Source organism: Mesoplodon bidens (genome assembly GCF_964165515.1).
Source record: "Mesoplodon bidens genome assembly, contig: HAP1_SCAFFOLD_270, whole genome shotgun sequence".
NCBI lineage: Eukaryota > Metazoa > Chordata > Mammalia > Artiodactyla > Ziphiidae > Mesoplodon > Mesoplodon bidens.
Genome location: NW_027672389.1, coordinates 450,823 through 470,188, shown reverse-complemented (window position 1 = coordinate 470,188; position 19,366 = coordinate 450,823). Strand labels below are relative to the sequence as shown.

Here is a 19,366-nt window from a genome sequence, read left to right as displayed (position 1 = left end):
TGTTGCCTTAGCGTGTTACTTGTTGCGAAGTAGTTAGTTATAAAAATGAGATTTGATTAAATTGAAACTTGTTATGCACATATTTGTTATTATCATTTACAGATATAACAGGAAAAAATATTAATGTTGGTGCTGAAAGTTCACTTCTAGTAAATGGTGGTGGTACATGACTTCACTTACATTATTTTCCCCACTATTTTATATCTTTCTACCTAATATCTCTTCTTCATTTCCATCTCTTTCTTTATTACTAAACCAAGAAAAACAGGGATGAGGGTAGGGCTAGGCCATACTTGGCTGGAATAGTAAAGAAATTGTGTGGGGTTTTGGTGAGAAAATCCTGAAGCATACAGGTCTGCATCTTCCCTTTTTTTTTTTTTTTTTTTTTGCGGTACGCGGGCCTCTCACTGTTGTGGCCTCTTCCACTGTGGAGCACAAGCTCCGGACGTGCAGGCTCAGCGGCCATGGCTCACGGGCCCAGCTGCTCCGTGGCATGTGGGATCTTCCCGGACCAGGGCATGAACCCGTGTCCCCTGCATCGGCAGGTGGACTTTCAACCACTGCACCACCAGGGAAGCCCCCCCTGTTTGAAGTTTTTTGATAAATAAGATTCGATAACACCATTTTATAAAAACTTAGTTGGACATTTCTGAACCTCTTTTCTTGTTTCTTTATGGAAGAAAGCTGCTTGTTAAGGGTTAATACTAATTCAATGGGGGCAAGATTTACACAGGACCAACCCTAGCATTCATAGTGTGTGGCACAGGAAACAACTTTGAATGGCCATTTCAAGGAACAATATACTTAAGTGTATACAATGAATAAAATGGATGAACTACACAAATTTATGAGTTGAAAACCATAGAATCATAGAATTTTCTCACTGTAAAGGCTCTTACTTTTCCAACTGCTTAACTTCAACCTCTGTTAAAGCACTTCAGTAACAGGGAGTTCTTGAGTTTAAAATTCAGTCGGTCCATTTTGTAGTTGAAAGGTTCTACTTGTCAAAATATTCATCCTTTTATCAACCTAAACCTGTCTACTTGGTCTAAAATCTTCAGTGTGGGACAGTCTAAACCCTTTTTCATAGGACAACTCCTAAAATAGTTTAGAGCGACCACCTACTTCTCTCCTGGTCTTGCTTCATGTCATCTATTCCCAGTTCCTTCAATTACTTCTTATATAACAATATTTTAGATTCCAGACACTTTACTGAATTCATCACTTTCTTCAGTATAATAACTCATTTGCTGAATGGGATATTTTGATCCTAAAGGGATTTGTTTACTGTTTTCTGAAAAGAATTAAAACATAAAATGTCCAATCAACCAATAATTCTTCACCTAACATGATTCATATACACCAATTGATAAGGAAAAGTTAAAAATTCAAATTACTTCATTCTTAAAGAGTGATCATAGTATGTCCTTATTTATAATGTGCAGGAAATATGAATTTTCTTTCTGTGCATCTGTAACAGTGCCCTCTTGCAGGGTACAGAGGATACTCCATTGATGCTGCCTAATGATGTGTATGTGATATCCTGATATTTACTAAGAAGTTAGACATTCAAGAGGATTTTTTGTTCCCAACAGACATACATATATGAATTTTTATTCTCTATGTTTTGTGTGTTTCTAACTTTTATTATTCATCTATTGGCACTTAAGTGCATTCACCAAACTGCATCATAAACATCACAGCAGATTACTTCACTTTACCTTTTATGAGATTATTATACTTATCAACCAATATCTGAGCCCTTAATATGGGCAAATCATCCTAGCCTGTTAAGCACAGAGGTACAGAGCATGGAGTTGAAAGGGCACACACCAAGATTTGAACAAATTACTTAATCTCTCTAAGTCTTCATTTTTGTATGTGAAAAATGAAAATAATTACAATGATTGAACTCATAAGGTGGATCGTAGAAAACATCTAGGTGCTACATGTAAAGAGCTTGTTTGACTACCTGACAAAAATATCCATTCTTTATTAACATGATGGTGATGATGATGATGATGAAGCTACCAGCAGGTGTCCTTATTAGGTCGGTAAGAAGGGTGAATAAGCCACAAGATCATGTCTGTGAACATTTGCATTCTAAGGCTACACGGCCTTTGCCTTCCCAACTCCGGCTCCACTCCTCATCTGTTTAAACATCTCCCAAGATAGCTCAGGTCTTCTCCTCTATGAGGCTATTCTGAACGACTCCTCTAGAATGAACTTAAAGTACATTGCTTGCACTCATATTAATTTATATCCAGTACAAACTTCTGCAGTGGAATTGATTACACTTTATTGCAATTTTTGGCTCTATATCAACTTGCAACTCTTTTGAGGAAAGAAACTGGGTCTTATTCCTAGAAACGAAAACAGTGACAAGCAAATAAGTCATAAATGTCTAAATCAGCACATTGAAGTTATTTTTTCTAGAATGTTAGGGAAAACACTTAAGGGAAAGTCAGATTCATTGTTGTTCACACAGTCCTAAGAATGGACTTTCTCATAACTTGTATAATTCTATATGTAACAAGTGAAGATTAATCAATGGCAGGTTTTCCTTCATTTATATTTATATAATCTTAAGCTAATTTAAGAAAAGCCATCTCATCCTTCTGAGTTAAGTTACAAACATTAAGCATTTTAATATTTAAATAAGAGTGAGACTAGCTTTCTTCACAATTCTGTGTTCTCATATTTTAAAAGGATGTCAAAATTTAAACTTTTTTGTCTATCATCTTCTTCCAGATTCACTTAAAGTGTGGTTCTTAACATAATCCCAAGTTCTGAAACTAATTGAAGGTTAAACATCTAGTGATTTCAACCTCTTTTGGTCAGCCTCAACATTTCCTTCAAAAATAATTCCCACTGACCACAATATCTATACTTCCTGTCTATTTTTCCCTATAAAAACAAGAAAAAATTCATGGTGACAGTTCCAGATTCATCCATGAGGGGGCAAACATGTCTCATACACACAATGAAGGGAAAACTAGTAATAAATTAGTTACACTGGGAAAAAAATGGACATGGTGTCAATAGCAAGATTTGGCCCATATTAGAAAGAAAACAGTGATCCATATCTGTTTGAAGATAATATGTTTGTTTAATTTTTACATTTTACTCCTATTTTCAATGCCAGAGGAAGAACACCTGAAGGATGGTGCTCGGTGTAATAGTCAAACAAATGTCTCTTTAGAGAAAAGAAAAGCGCTTGAAAACATTGCAAGCTCTGTTAAACTTATTTCTAGTCTAACAACTTTAACATTAAAAGTAGTCTTGTAAAATGCATTTCTGAAAGACTTTATCAAAAATGCATACCTCACCTCAGATAATGTCACTGAATTAAGGCTCAAGAAATTAGAGACAGGAATTCAGCTGAAAGAAACATGGAGAATTCCTGTGTAACAGAGTGAAATGTGGAGGTTCTAACTGTGTTTGCCCTTACCATACCATTATCAGTCAAGATTTTCAGTTTTGTGTTCCAACCTGCAGTTAAAATCAAGTGTAGCGCTCAAGGCGTAATTCCTCAGTTCTCTGCTTACCCTGATTAGAGCCCATGGTCTGTCATTAGAATCACTCTTTTGCAGAGACACTGTGAAGTCCCTTGGCCCTCACTCTTAGTCATATTGGCAGTGCAAAATGCCAGCCCTAGTGAAATAGAACTTATGCCAATTCAGCATCTGGGCCAAACAATTAAACATGGCTGGAGAAAAAAACGAGCAACCTTTCTAATTTGCCTCATTGAAATTCATAATCATTTTACCCCATGTGAACTCTTAGTACTTACTAGAAAACTGATTGCTGAATCAATTCTCTTTTCTTCTGTCCTAGAGAACAATTTCATAACTCCTCTTTCTTTACGTCTATAACATGTCTTCCTCTAAATTCTCAGCTGCTTCCTAATTCTCTGAGAATACAGGAGGGATCAAAATCGAATATCCGTGAACTCCAAACACCAAGTCTACCATCCTGCCGGGATCTATCTGAAACCACGTGTTCTGCCTTCCTTCGTCCTTGGGCAGAAGAAATGTTTGTCCTCTGTTCTAAGGCCGAACCGTCTACTCTGCACTGGATCCCTCCCTTCTGGCCGAATCAGGGATTTCTCTTCCACTATGTCTCCTCTTCCCTGTATCTTCCATTGTTTGCTCTCTCCCAGATGCTTTCACTAGCATGCAGAGATCTAATCCCGCTCATCTTAAAGGGAAAAATTCCTTCTCTCTTCCCACATCCACTTCGAATCATGGCCCCATTGCGCTGCTCCTCTTTAGAGCAAAATGACTCAAGCAATACAGCTCTAATTGATGTTTCATTGCCTTATCTCCCACTTACCTATTCTTGTCCTCTCCACTACACAGAAACTGTTCTTCTTAAGGTTATTAGTGACATCTATTATATGTTGCCAAGTCCTATATTAAAGGATCAGTTCTCATCTTAATCTACCAGTAGGATTAATAATAATGCCCTCTTCCTTCTAACACCTGCCACTTGGCTCATGAGACAATTCGTCTTATCTCCCTGCTCACTTCTTATATCCTTTGCCGAATCCTCTAGAGGATGGAGTGTCTCCTGGCTCAGTCCTTCAACGTCATGTATTCTCTGCCTACACCTACTTATAAAGTGATTTCATCTTTAAATCTAGAGACTTTAAATACCATGATTTACCGATTTTCTTCTACAGCCATGATAATCTCTTGCTGCTGAAATTCAGACTAGTATATCCAGTTGTCGACTTCACACGTCCACACATGCCATCACAAATTTAGTATGTCCAAAAACAAATTCTTAATCCTCTAAAGTTCTCTCTTGACCATCGCCTAAAAGACCCTAAGTGATTTTTCGCTAACCTAGCTTTCTAACCTTATCTTCTAACAATTTCCCCTTTGATCATTTCACTACAAACAAACTAACCTCCTAGTCTCTGGAACACATAAAGTATAAGCCCACCCACCTGCATACACCAAGCCTCTTTTTCAGTGTATTCATACAGTTTGCTCCCATACTTCTTTCAAATCTCTGCTCAAATGTTCCCTGACCACCCTATATACTTGCCCTAAACCTTGCATCGTTACGCTGCTCCTTCATGGTCCTTCCACTAACTAACATGCTATATTTATGTATTTATGGTGGTCTCCTTCCACTGGAACGTAAGATCCATAAAGAAGAGATTTATTTGTTCACTCCTAGAGCCTAGTGCTCTAGTGCCTAGAACAGCAGCACATATTAGACACTCCATCAATATCTGCTGAATGGATGAACATCAACTTGCCTGATGACCAAACACAGTTCATTGAAACTTACTTTTTAATCAAATTTCAATTTCCTCTTCTTATTAGCTTAAATTTGATTTGAAAAGCTGAATGTTCATTTTTATAAAAAATGAATAATTATAGAGACATAATTCTTTATAAATACTATTTAATAATCTATTCATTACAAAACAAAAGTTTTATTCAAAGTATACCTTTCTCCAGAAGGGATTTTTTGGTTTTCTTAGATTCTTTAAAAACTTAAGGTTAAAAAATTTAAAGAGCAATGCCTAAGTACATTGTTTTATTTCATGACTTTTACATGATGATTTATTTTTAAAAGGGTTTATTTGAGAATTACTTACACCACACTATTGAATGTATCATATGCCATTTACCAAGCATCTCACTTAAGTACACATACATTTCTCAATTAAATCTAGGCTTCCAATTATAGAATACTACCTGTATTATATAGGTCTGGTATTATATGTGAACTCCTTACCAGTAAAAACAAGGTGAATTCTTAGCGATGTCTAAAGAAACAGTTACTGTTCTGTTTGTAGTCATTTCCCTTCTTCCATTTTCCTATTTCTGTTACAGATATTCAATATGAAATATCAATCTTCATATGAATGATCATTTTCTTGTATTCTTGTATCTGTGCTTTCATATTAATGCAGGAAATTTTTAGTCCAGCTATAATTACTTGAACGCAATTCTATTTCTATTACTATAGCTTTGCCATCCCTGGACTACATTTGTGCATATTTTACATGATACACTTTCTGGCCTCATTGAAAGGGTAGATGTTTATCATAAAATTTTAAGATTTCTGTAGAGTATGATTAATCAACCTAAGCTGAGCAGCTACCACACACACACACACACACACACACACACACACAAAGGTACTATTAGTATAGAAATTCTCCTCCTACCCTTTCTCATAAGTCAAAATTATGTAAAACAATATTGATTGCCATGCAGTGAGTGCCCAGTTCTTTACTAGTAAACTAAGTTCCCAGCTTTAGGCAGACCCCTATGTAGTGAAGAGGGCAGGAGACTTGGCAGTCAGTGGATGATAGATGCCTGGGCCAAATCACCCTGACAACTCCTCTCCATAATAAATCTGAGAAGCTAATCTCTGCTAAATTGTTAATGGCTGCTAATCAGATACTGGATACATGGTTACCCCTCTTGATAGTATATTTGCATTTAAATGAGTCCTTTCTGGAAGGACTCCTTAACCCAAAGGAGTGGTTCTAATGCTGACAGCTTCAGGCACCCAGGGCCTCTGGCTCAGGTTTTCATATTGTCCTTTGCGGATACCCATGATATCATGAGGCCATTTGATCTCTAATTCCAGAATATCAGAAAGGAATTACTGCAGACCTCAAAGTCATGATCCGAAGATTGTTTTTTAAAAAAGGGTTGTTCAATGAAAAGTCATAGATTAAAAAACTGATCTATTTCACCTCACCCTAGCCACTATTCATTAAATTAAATTATCTGGCAGACTGGTGTATGTCAAGTTCCAAGCAGATAGATTCAAACCGTACATGTTGACGTAAGACATTTCTCATCTCATTTTTTTTCTTTCTCTTTTCCCTATGTCTCTCGCCATGGTATAGTATCTGAAGCAGTTAATTCCTGCCATTTAATATCTTTAATTTTTGTTTTTTCCTAAGCATCATCAACACTGATTGATTGTCTTCTATGAGTAAAAAGCACCTGGCAAGGGTACTTTCATGGATGAAGGAGCCTGAATTATCATGAGAAACTATCTATACCTCCAGTGAGTCTGGCTTCACAGAGTGAAAACTATACAAGGAAGGACAATCCACTATGTTATGTAACTGTCCCAAATCGCCACACTTAATCCCCACTGTCTCAAACAAATTGAAAGAAAAGATTAAACATCTACTTTCACTCTTAAGGACAAGCCTATGTAATAGCCATTGTTCTCCTTATTTCAAAAATGAGACAAAGTCAGGCTGTGAATGGAAGGATCCAATCCCCAGTCTGTTCAACTACAAAACCCCTGACCTTCAGGGTCATCCTTGTCTTCTTCTCATCCTCTGTCAACCTTATATGGACCTTTACCTCCAACACTGATACCTAGCAAATCCTTCCACTACGTTATAAATTATTAACCATAAGGTTTAGCATGTTCTCTCTTCCAAGGTATTTAGAACTTTAAAGGAGAAAAAAGCCTGCCCAAGTGGACAAAGCGAACACTTATCAAGCATGAGCTCCCAACATTTGCACCAGACAATTTCACATCATCTCCTTAGAAACTGACAATAATCTTTGTGAGGTTGAGATCCTAACCTTCTTTTTACTGTGGATCCCTTTGACAATATGGAGGCGCCCATTTAAATAGTCTTAAAATAACACTTTTAAGTTCATAAAATATAATAGAATCTCAAAAGAAACTAGTTACTATGGTTTTTTTTTTTTTTTTTGCGGTACGCGGGCCTCTCACTGTTGTGGCCTCTCCCGTTGCGGAGCACAGGCTCCGGACGCGCAGGCCCAGCGGCCATGGCTCACGGGCCCAGCCGCTCCGTGGCATGTGGGATCTTCCCGGACTGGGGCATGAACCCGTGTCCCCTGCACCGGCAGGCGGGCTCTCAACCACTGCGCCACCAGGGAAGCCCAGTTACTATGTTTTAAATGCAGTCATTAGAATATTTTAAAAACCAAATTTGTGATATAGAAACGAATGGGTATTTAAACTCATTAAATAACAAGATACAACAGAGACTCTATTAACTACTATACTTAAAAATAGTGATGTTGGGGTGATGGATTAACAATTCTGATACATGTGTACTGAAATTGAACAATTAAATAAATAGATGGTGGATGGTTGTAGCCACATTTCTCAATATTGAAGTATGAATTTACAGATAAACAAGAGGAGAAAGCTAAACTAATCTCAGCATTAATGGATTATAGTTGCAGACATCAGTATACACTCAGCTCAATATAGATATAGATAGTTATATATAGAAATATTTATTGATATGTGTATATACATGGGTTACTATACATATATATTTCTTTGTTCTCTCAGTGAAGAGAGCCTAATCAAATAATACCCTATTAGCAACAGCACATCTAGAGCCCAGATCTTGGTTTCTATTACTACTCTCCAATAAAAGGAATCAGGGCTCCTCAGAGAAATGACTAATTCTAGGACTGGGGCAGGAAATACACAAAATGAGCCTGGAGCACCTTGTGGTACCAGAAAGTCAGGAAATGTTAAACACACACACAAACATGCATGCTAAACACATATACACACAGATACACACACACACACACAAACTCACACACCCCAAAGGGAGTATGTCAAAGGAGCACAGGCGCCAAAAGCAAAAGCTCCCAATGGCCAAAGCTGGAACAATTCAAACAACAAAATAAAGTAGTATTGGATTATAACCCAAAGGATAAAATAGATATCCACAAGTCTATACTGATATAAATAAATATCAATAATTGAATAAATTAATATTTGGGGGAAATAGACAACTCTGTGTGGAAGAATTCCAAATACTTTATGTACATATCTGTCCTCAAGGAGGTGGATCATAACTCTCCACTCCTTGGGTTTGTGCTTCACACAGTGACTTCCTTCCAACAAGTGTAGTGTGGAAGGGGTGGGGGAGTAACTTTACAGTGGAGAAATCTGAGACATGACCCCAGCCAGGTTATCAAGGTCAACGTCAACAGCCAAATCACGTTGACAGCATGTACCCTTGAGAAGATGTTATAAAAAAGGCACTCTATCTGGTTGTCCTCCCAATAAACCATAATCCCAGTCTTACCATGAGAAAAGTATTGGACAGTTTACATTAGTGAGGTATGCTACAAAACACTTGATCACTGCTCCTCAAAACCGTCAACGTTGGGGCTTCCCTGGTGGCGCAGTGGTTGAGAGTCCACCTGCCAATGCAGGGGACACGGGTTCGAGCCCTGGCCTGGGAAGATCCCACATGCCAGGGAGCAACTAAGCCCGTGAGCCACAACTACTGAGCCCATGTGCTGCAACTACGGAGGCCCACGCGCCTACAGCCCGTGCTCCACAACGAGAGAGGCCACTTCAATGAGAGGCCGGCGCACTGCAACGAAGAGTAACCCCCGCTCTCCGCAACTAGAGAAAGCCCGCGCGCAGCAACGAACACCCAACATAGCCAAAAATAAATAAATAAATAAATAAATAAATAAAAAACTGTCAAGGTTATCAAAAACAAGAAAAGCCCGAGAAACTACCACAGCCAAGAGGAGCCTAAGGGGGCTTGATAACTAAATGTAATGTGGTGTCCTGGATGGAAGCCTGAAATGGAATTAAGGACACTAGGCAAAAGCCAAGGAAATCTGAATAAAGTACAGACTCTGGTTAATATTATTGTATTAATATTGGCTCATTAATTGTAAAAAAGGTACCACATTAGTGTACGGTGTCAATAATAGAGGAAATTGGGAATGAGATATATAAGAACTCTTAATTTTTCTGTATATCTAAAACCATTCTAAAATAGATATAGTCTATTAGATAAAACAAAAAAGGTAATGATGATTTGATTGTAACATCAGAGTAGGGATACTTTGAGATATCTATAAAAAGTGCCTTAGGAAATTGTCTGTGACATCTGCTGGGGATATAGTCACAGGTACTCCTAATATTATTGTGGTTTGTTGTCTGCATTTAGATTTAAAGGACATGCTAAATACTAAATTGCAGTTAGAGGTTAGTGAAATTAAAGATGTAATATTCCCATCCAGATTCCACATACACTTTGATACATATTAAGAATCCCCTGCTCTTTGGTGAGGTCTAATTTTATGAAAGTGAAACTCAGAGAGATGAATTAGGTTGTTCCAGCTTTTAAAAAGCCCACATTCTAGGGTCAAGAATTCTTACTGAGCCTTGTTGAAACTGTTTGCTACACTACCTCCTAATTTTGGAACTGCCAAACAGGGAGTTGGGAACTCTTCCTAGATTAAAAGTACTGCCTTGGCCTTGTGCAATTATACTGTTTAGGTTGCTGGACAAATCCAAGGATAAAACTGGCCAGGACCTAGTGATGGGCAATTCCAAAAGCAAGCTGAATGTGAGAAGTTCACTCACAGAGAACCCTAGTGTCAAAGAGCCTCTCTACTTGGGAATGGCTCAACACTGGGAAAATAAACCCTGGTTCAGCTGTAAAGAGAGCACATCCTTGGCCTTTTTTCCACCCTTAAGTCCGGAAACTGATGATCTGGTCAGCTTAGGAGAGGGAGGGAGGGAAGGAGGGAGGGAGGAAGATGAGAGAGAGAGAGAAACCTGTTAATAGCTGGTGCCAATTTAAAGAGAGAAGGAAAGGGCTTATTATATACGTATATGCTAATATTATTCTTAAAGCCAATTCTGATCAATCCTTCGGGAAAGAAAGAGATGCAGCCATCTGTTAATGTGGCTTCAGCCTCTTTGTTTCCAAATGTTACAGCTGTCACCAGACCAGCCATTCCACTTGGGGCGAGGCCAGGGGGTTAGAGGGGGAACATCTGTCCACTAAGGACACCACTAAACAGCAACAAAATCTTGGGGCGACCCCTCTCTCTTTCCTCGAGTGCTTTCGCTAGCCGGTCCTACTTCCCCACTCCTTTGGGAGTTTCTTGTTCCATTACGTAGGCAAGAGGGCGAGAGGTCCCAGCTTTCCTAATTGTGAGTGGTTTGGCTGGGTGTGTACGTGCGAGTAACTGTGTGTGTGTGTGGGGGAAGTGGAGCTCGCTACAAGGGGCTTAGAAAAACTAGTCGCCAATTTAAAATATTTTCGGAGTGTTTGAATGATATCTTAAGAGCGAATCCCACTCTCAAATTCAGCGAAATGAACAATACAGATAAGGACGATGAACAGGGTGGAAAACCCACACAGCGGAATGGAGCCGTCCATGCCGCGGGAGTGACGGGGGAGCGCTCCGAGGAAAGGCGCTCTGCAGGGAAAGTCACTCTGGCTCTTCTCTCTCGGTCCACCAGCCGGCGACGCTTCTTCTGTAAAAGCATTCCTAGAAAATAACCCTACAACCGGGAAGGGTAGCGATCGTGGAGCGCAGTTTCCAGGAGCCGGTCCCCGGAGCCGGGAGAGGTCCCTCTCCCCCCGCGGCTGGCGCGGAATGTGGCGATCCGGCCTGGCGCGGGGGATGACTTCCGGCGGCCGGCGCTCGGCGGCGGGAGCAGCTGCTACAGCCGGCAGGTGGGGTGGGGGCCGGCCGAGCTGACCACGCACAGACCCGGCGCGGCGGCACTGTGGCCCCGGGACAGCCCGCGCCGGGGACATGCGCTGATTCGATCCCTCCGGAGACTGTAAGCACCCCGGCTATTATTAGCCTTGGCCCCACTGCGCGGTGCTTTCTGCTTGGTTAGTAACGGGGTTTGTAATACAGAGGGAAGAAGGGGAATATCCCTGCCGCCTTCTGCAATGGGCAAAGGAGCAACAGCTGGAATTGAAATGTTAATCAGCCAAGTGCTTGAGATTATTGGAGGAGCGGTGTTACTGGGCAAACAAAGAAGGCGGTCAGCCTCTGTAATCTTAAGATAATCAACCATTGCCGTGCCACACTCGCTTAGATATTGAAGAGGATTCAGAATGTAAAATAATTTGAGTTGCACTTTTACGTTGCTACCTTCAACCTTCGCTTGGTTAATTTGTGGTTTGCGAGCAGCAGGTTCTTGTCAGCAGCCTGGAGAAGTAATCGGAAATCTTCCCTCTCCTTTTGCCTTCCTCAGTCTTCTCCCTTTCCAGTTATCAGAATGGGTCTGCACATTTCAACGTCAAACACCCACTTCAATATTGAACCTTTAGAAGGAATCTCAAATTAGAGGAGAAACTTACCTCCTGGAGTTCAGCTTGGGTTGAGCAGCACTTGTCCCCACTTTTCCCTTCATTTACCATCTTCTCTTGTCAATCATTTCATTGATTCCTCCCACCCCCACCCCGGGGATGCTGTGCCCATTAATAAGCCAGCTCTTGTCAGCTCCTGTCCACCACCTCTGTTCCGTGACTGATTTTTCAAGGACCCAGAACGGGCATTGCCTTATACCACGTTTGGACTATTACCTGTGTCCTTCCCCAAAATGCATGGCATGAAAAATCCTTTAAGCCCAGTACCAACATGGTTTCCGATAACTCCCTTCATTGTAGTCACTGCAGCTACCAGATGGGTTTCAAGGACAGCAGAATCTGTTGGGGTGTGAGAAAGAGGGCTCTACCTACATATTTTACTCCATGTGCATAAGAATAGGTGGAAGTAGAAATGCAACTGTCAGTCTATCCCGTTTTTCTTGAAGCTTTTTTAGTCCAGCTAGGTTGTGAGACACCTAGCTGGGTAGGGTATGGGGCAAGTCCTCCTGCAAAAGCAAGCAGTGTATTTGTCCTAGGATTCCCCCAGTAACCTAAAAAGAGTTTCCAGAGAGGCTTTTCCCACAGGTAGTCAGAAAGCCAGGGGAGGTGGCCAAGGTAAACCTCAGGTTATTTGGGCATCTTCAAGTTAGTCTCCCCTTTTATGGGTTCTGACCTAGGATTTCCCCACAGACGCCTTTCTGCTGAGCTCAAGTGCCCATTCTTGTTGCCCACCTAGGGATGTACAATTGAATGATATTCTGTGAAATGGTGAAGATTGCTATGGTGGGGATTGCAAATGTGCCACTTCACCAACAGAGAACAGCTGCAGTAAGCCAGACTGTGTGGTGTCTGTGTGCCAATATTCCATTTAAAAAGAGATTTGTTATCTTTAAATCTGAAATTAAAGAGACAGTTTGACTCAAAAGACCATGGATTTTATTTTAACAAATTAAAATAGGAGATCAATGAAAAAGAGGGCCAGGGTTTATAGCTAACCTTCTTACCTTCTTTTTAAATATTGCTTTTAGAACAAGATACTGGTTCTGAAAAATCATGTTACTTCTATTATATATCATTATTGTTTTTCTGATTACAAATTCTCTTTGTAAATACACTTTGAAGAGATTTGAGTTGGTTTCTTTGTCTCTATCTTCAGTATATGAGGCAGAAGGAGTGGAGAGGGGTGGGCAAATCCCACTCCAAATGGCCCACTCAGAGAACTGTTCCCCAGACCATGCAAACCTCTGGACCAAAATTTTTTTGGCTTGTTGTTATTATCATCTTTAAATGTGGTTTGGGTTTGAAATATTAAATTTTCAATATTCTAAAATTTTGACTCAGGCACACCAAGTAGAAGAGAGAACAGAGAACAAGAATAGCAAAACTGTTTTCCACCTTTCTTACCTAATTGTAAAATATTTAATTATATGAATAATTATTCTGAATAATAAGTGAAAACATATTAAAATAATAATTCATTTTTAAGAAAGTAGCCCAAGGTTTATGAAATACAGGTTAGTGCAATTGAGCTTAAGTACAGTAAAAATTTCTGTAATTTTAAAAGGTGTTTTTATGTTGACTATTAGTACATGAAAATATGCTAATGATGGTTAGAAATTGAAATGTCTGTTACTTGGTTTCTGAAGAAACTGAATTCTTTGGCAAGAAATGGGACAGGATTAGGGGACTGGAGACGCCAAAGCCGGCATCATACCTGCCAGTGATTTTATAGGTGAGATGAATGCATTAAGTTATGGATTAGGGCTGGAGAAACCTTCTGGGGAAGAAAGAAAACAAGATAGAAAATAGAATTTGTTATTTTAGTGCAACTAAGATAATTAAATTTAAGGTATTTCTGAATTTGGACTTCGTTATATTTCAACAATTTCTGAGGAAAGTTTCTAAATTCAAAGCCCTAGGTAGAAATAGTTGTATGATTTCCTAACCGAAACTGATTTATGACTCTATTTCCTTTGTTAAAAACGTTTCCCAGAGACAGGCAAAATTAATTGCCCGGTGTTAAGGAGGAGGAGTAATACCAAATAGAAGGATTTACACTATTAGTTTCTAAATGAACTGTAGGAACTTTTTTGTAGATTTGACAAGATAGAATTGAAATCAATCTGTTGCTTTCCAATCACGTAAAAAAAAAACATTTAGTCTGGTGGGTGGTCAGTGTTCTCAGTAATTTAAGACTTGAGTACCGATTTAGGATTCAAAGTTACCTCTCCTTACTTATCAAAGATAAGTTGACCATATGTGCGTGGGTTTATCTCTGGGCTTTCTATCCTGTTCCATTGATCTATCTTTCTGTTTTTGTGCCAGTACCACACTGTCTTGATTACTGTAGCTTTGTAGTATAGTCTGAAGTCAGGGAGCCTGATTCCTCCAGCTCCGTTTTTCATTCTCAAGATTGCTTTGGCTATTCGGGGTCTTTTGTTTTTCCAAAGAAATTTTGAAATTTTTTGTTCTAGTTCTGTGAAAAATGCCAGTGGTAGTTTGATAGGGATTGCATTGAATCTGTAGATTGCTTTGGGTAGTAGAGTCATTTTCACAATATTGATTCTTCCAATCCAGGAGCATGGTATATCTCTCCATCTATTTGTATCATCTTTAATTTCTTTCATCAGTGTCTTATAATTTTCTGCATACAGGTCTTTTGTCTCCTTAGGTAGGTTTATTCCTAGATATTTTATTCTTTTTGTTGCAATGGTAAATGGGAGTGTTTTCTTGATTTCACTTTCAGATTTTTCATCATTAGTGTACAGGAATGCCAGAGATTTCTGTGCATTAATTTTGTATCCTGCTACTTTACCAAATTCATTGATTAGCTCTAGTAGTTTTCTGGTAGCATCTTTAGGGTTCTCTATGTATAGCATCATGTCATCTGCAAACAGTGACAGCTTTACTTCTTCTTTTCCAATTTGGATTCCTTTTATTTCCTTTTCTTCTCTGATTGCTGTGGCTAAAACTTCCAAAACTAGGTTGAATAAGAGTGGTGAGAGTGGGCAGCCTTGTCTTGTTCCTGATCTTAGTGGAAATGGTTTCAGTTTTTCACCATTGAGGACAATGTTGGCTGTGGGTTTGTCATATATGGCCTTTATTATGTTGAGGAAAGTTCCCTCTATGCCTACTTTCTGCAGGGTTTTTATCATAAATGGGTGTTGAATTTTGTCGAAAGCTTTCTCTGCATCTATTGAGATGATCATATGGTTTTTCTCCTTCAACTTGTTAATATGGTGTATCACATTGATTGATTTGCGTATATTGAAGAATCCTTGCATTCCTGGAATAAACCCCACTTGATCATGGTGTATGATCCTTTTAATGTGCTGTTGGATTCTGTTTGCTAGTATTTTGTTGAGGATTTTTGCATCTATGTTCATCAGTGATATTGGCCTGTAGTTTTCTTTCTTTGTGACATCCTTGCCTGGTTTTGGTATCAAGGTGATGGTGGCCTCGTAGAATGAATTTGGGAGTGTTCCTCTGAAATTGTTTGGAAGAGTTTGAGAAGGATGGGTGTTAGCTCTTCTCTAAATGTTTGATAGAATTCGCCTATGAAGCCATCTGGTCCTGGGCTTTTGTTTGTTGGAAGATTTTTAATCACAGTTTCAATTTCAGTGCTTGTGATTGGTCTGTTCATATTTTCTGTTTCTTCCTGATTCAGTCTTGGCAGGTTGTGCATTTCTAAGAATTTGTCCATTTCTTCCAGGTTGTCCATTTTATTGGCATAGAGTTGCTTGTAGTAATCTCTCATCTTTTGTATTTCTCCAGTGTCAGTTGTTACTTCTCCTTTTTCATTTCTAATTCTATTGATTTGAGTCTTCTCCCTTTTTTTCTTGATGAGTCTGGCTAATGGTTTGTCAATTTTGTTTATCTTCTCAAAGAACCAGCTTTTAGTTTTATTGATCTTTGCTATTGTTTCCTTCATTTCTTTTTCATTTATTTCTGATCTGATCTTTATGATTTCTTTCCTTCTGCTAGCTTTGGGGGTTTTTTGTTCTTCTTTCTCTAATTGCTTTAGGTGCAGGGTCAGGTTGTTTACTCTAGATGTTTCCTGTTTCTTAAGGTGGGATTGTATTGCTATAAACTTCCCCCTTAGAACTGCTTTTGCTGCGTCCCATAGGTTTTGGGTCGTCGTGTCTCCATTGTCATTTGTTTCTAGGTATTTTTTTATTTCCTCTTTGATTTCTTCCGTGATCACTTCGTTATTGAGTAGTGTATTGTTTAGCCTCCATGTGTTTGTATTTTTTACAGATCTTTTCCTGTAATTGATGTCTAGTCTCATAGCATTGTAGTCGGAAAAGATACTTGATACAATTTCAATTTTCTTAAATTTACCAAGGCTTGATTTGTGACCCAAGATATGATCTATCCTGGAGAATGTTCCATGAGCACTTGAGAAAAATGTGTATTCTTTTGTTTTTGGATGGAATGTCTTATAAATATCAGTTAAGTCCATCTTGTTTAATGTATCATTTAAAGCTTGTGTTTCCTTATTTATTTTCATTTTGGATGATCTGTCCATTGGTGAAAGTGGGGTGTTAAAGTCCCCTACTATGATTGTGTTACTGTCGATTTCCCCTTTTATGGCTGTTAGTATTTGCCTTATGTATTGAGGTGCTCCTATGTTGGGTGCATAAATATTTACAATTGTTAAATCTTCTTCTTGGATCGATCCCTTGATCATTATGTAGTGTCCTTCTTTGTCTCTTCTAATAGTCTTTATTTTAAAGTCTATTTTGTCTGATATGAGAATTGCTACTCCAGCTTTCTTTTGATTTCCATTTGCATGGAATATCTTTTTCCATCCCCTTACTTTAAATTTGTATGTGTCTCTAGGTCTGAAGTGGGTCTCTTGTAGACAGCATATATATGGGTCTTGTTTTTGTATCCATTCAGCCAATCTGTGTCTTTTGGTGGGAGTATTTAGTCCATTTACATTTAAGGTAATTATCGATATGTATGTTCCTATTCCCATTTCCTTAATTGCTTTGGGTTCGTTATTGTAGGTATATTCCTTCTGTTGTGTTTCTTGCCTAGAGAAGTTCCTTTAGCATTTGTTGTAAAGCTGGTTTGGTGGTGCTGAACTCTCTCAGCTTTTGCTTGTCTGTAAACGTTTTAATTTCTCCATCAAATCTGAATGAGACCCTTGCTGGGTAGAGTAATCTTGGTTGCAGGTTTCTCTCCTTCATCACTTTAATTATGTCCTGCCGCTCCCTTCTGGCTTGTAGAGTTTCTGCTGAGACATCAGCTGTTAACCTGATGGGGATTCCCTTGTGTGTTATTTGTTGTTTTTCCCTTGCTGCTTTTAATATGATTTCTTTGTGTTTAATTTTTGACAGTTTGATTAATATGTGTCTTGGTGTATTTCTCCTTGGATTTATTCTGTATGGGACTCTCTGTGCCTCCTGGACTTGATTAACTATTTCCTTTCCCATATTAGGGAAGTTTTCAACTATAATCTCTTCAAATATTTTCTCAGTCCCTTTCTTTTTCTCTTCTTCTTCTGGAACCCCTATAATTTGAATTTTTGTGCATTTAATGTTGTCCCAGAGGTCTCTGAGACTGTCCTCAGTTCTTTTCATTCTTTTTTCTCTATTCTGCTCTGCATCAGTTATTTCCACTATTTTATCTTCCAGGTCACTTATCCGTTCTTCTGCCTCTGTTATTCTGCTATTGATCCCATCTAGAGTATTTTTAATTTCATTTATTGTGTTTTTAATCGATGCTTGATTCATCTTTAGTTCTTCTAAGTCCTTGTTAACTGTTTCTTGCATTTTCTCTATTCTATTTCCAAGATTTTGGATCAATTTTACTATCATTATTCTGAATTCTTTTTCAGGTAGACTGCCTATTACCTCTTCATTTGTTAGGTGTGGTGGGTTTTCATCTTGCGCCTTCACCTGCTGTGTGTTTTTCTGTCTTCTCATTTTGCTTATCTTACTGTGTTTGGGGTCTCCTTTTTCAGGCTGCAGATTCGTAGTTCCCGTTGTTTTTGGTGGCTGTCCCCAGTGGCTAAGGTTGTTTCAGTAGGTTGTGTAGGCTTCCTGGTGGGGGGGACTAGTGCCTGTGTTCTGGTGGTTGAGGCTCGATCTTGTCTTTCTGGTGGACAGGTCCACGTCTGGTGGTGTGTTTTGGGGTGCCTGTGGCCTTATTATGTTTTTAGGCAGCCTCTCTGCTAATGGGTGGGGTTGTGTTCCTGCCTTGCTAGTTGCTTGGCATAGGGTGACCAGCACTTTAGCTTGCTGGTCGTTGACTGAAGCTGGGTGCTGGTGTTGAGATGGAGATCTCTGGGAGATTTTCGCCGTTTGATATTATGTGGAGCTGGGAGGTCTCTTGTGGCCCAGTGTCCTGAAGTTGGCTCTCCCACCTCAGAGGCACAGCACTGACTCCTGGCTGCAGCACCAAGAGCTTTTCACAATGTAGAGAACATATCATGGGAAGCACATAGAGAGTTGTTAAGCTACTCCACTGTATGATAAAATTCTTGAATTATTACATTATAAACCGGTCCGGGGAGGAAGGCGCCATCCGGGAGCGCGTAAGGGCTGCGCGGCGCAGGCGGCAGGCAGGGCCGAGCGGTGGTGGCGGCGCTGTCCTAGGAGAGGTACTGGAGCCGGGGGACGCCGAGGCGGCGACAGCGGCGGCGGGGGCGGGGGGCCCTCTCTTAGTGTCTTAATGAACAAAGGATAACTGGGCCTTTTTTGAAGTCTTTGCTTGAGTTGAAGACACAAAATGCAACCTGTACTCTTATAGTGTGTTCAGTTTATCAGCACACAAACTTATAAACCGTGAATTTCCCTAAAGTTATTATACCATTTAGAAGATGTTTGCTTGGACGTTTACTTAAAACCAAACAGTTGAGGTCTATATGTCCAAATAATTTCCTTCTCTCTTGCTGTCTCCATTTCAGTTTCCTGAGTTTCTGGGAAGGCCTGGTCTCCCCAAAGGAACGATTTCTGGTAGAAGTCTGAAGGTCTGACCCAAGAAAAAAAATCCAGTATAGCCAATGAATTGAGGACAAGAAGGTTTCCAGTGAGGAACATTTAACCTCATACATTACAATCACCTTAAGTAAGGTGTGCTGATAGCTGGATATGATTTAATTTCTTGGAAAAAGATGCATACATAACCTACCCCACAAGGAAGCTGTTCTCAATTCCCTTAGTGGTTGTGGTGTTTATCAGAGAGTGCCTTGGGGGAAGATGAATACAATAGCAG

At 39.5% G+C, this 19,366-nt stretch overlaps 1 long non-coding RNA gene across 1 annotated transcript in view; it reads left to right on the top strand.

The window, feature by feature from the left end:
- Positions 1-11,506: 11,506 nt before the first annotated feature.
- Positions 11,507-19,366, top strand: part of LOC308610252 — a 30,402-nt gene continuing 22,542 nt past the window's right edge. The window contains exon 1 of the long non-coding RNA XR_014014474.1: positions 11,507-11,604. This is a non-coding gene — a long non-coding RNA (uncharacterized lncRNA). The remainder of the gene's footprint in view (positions 11,605-19,366) is intronic.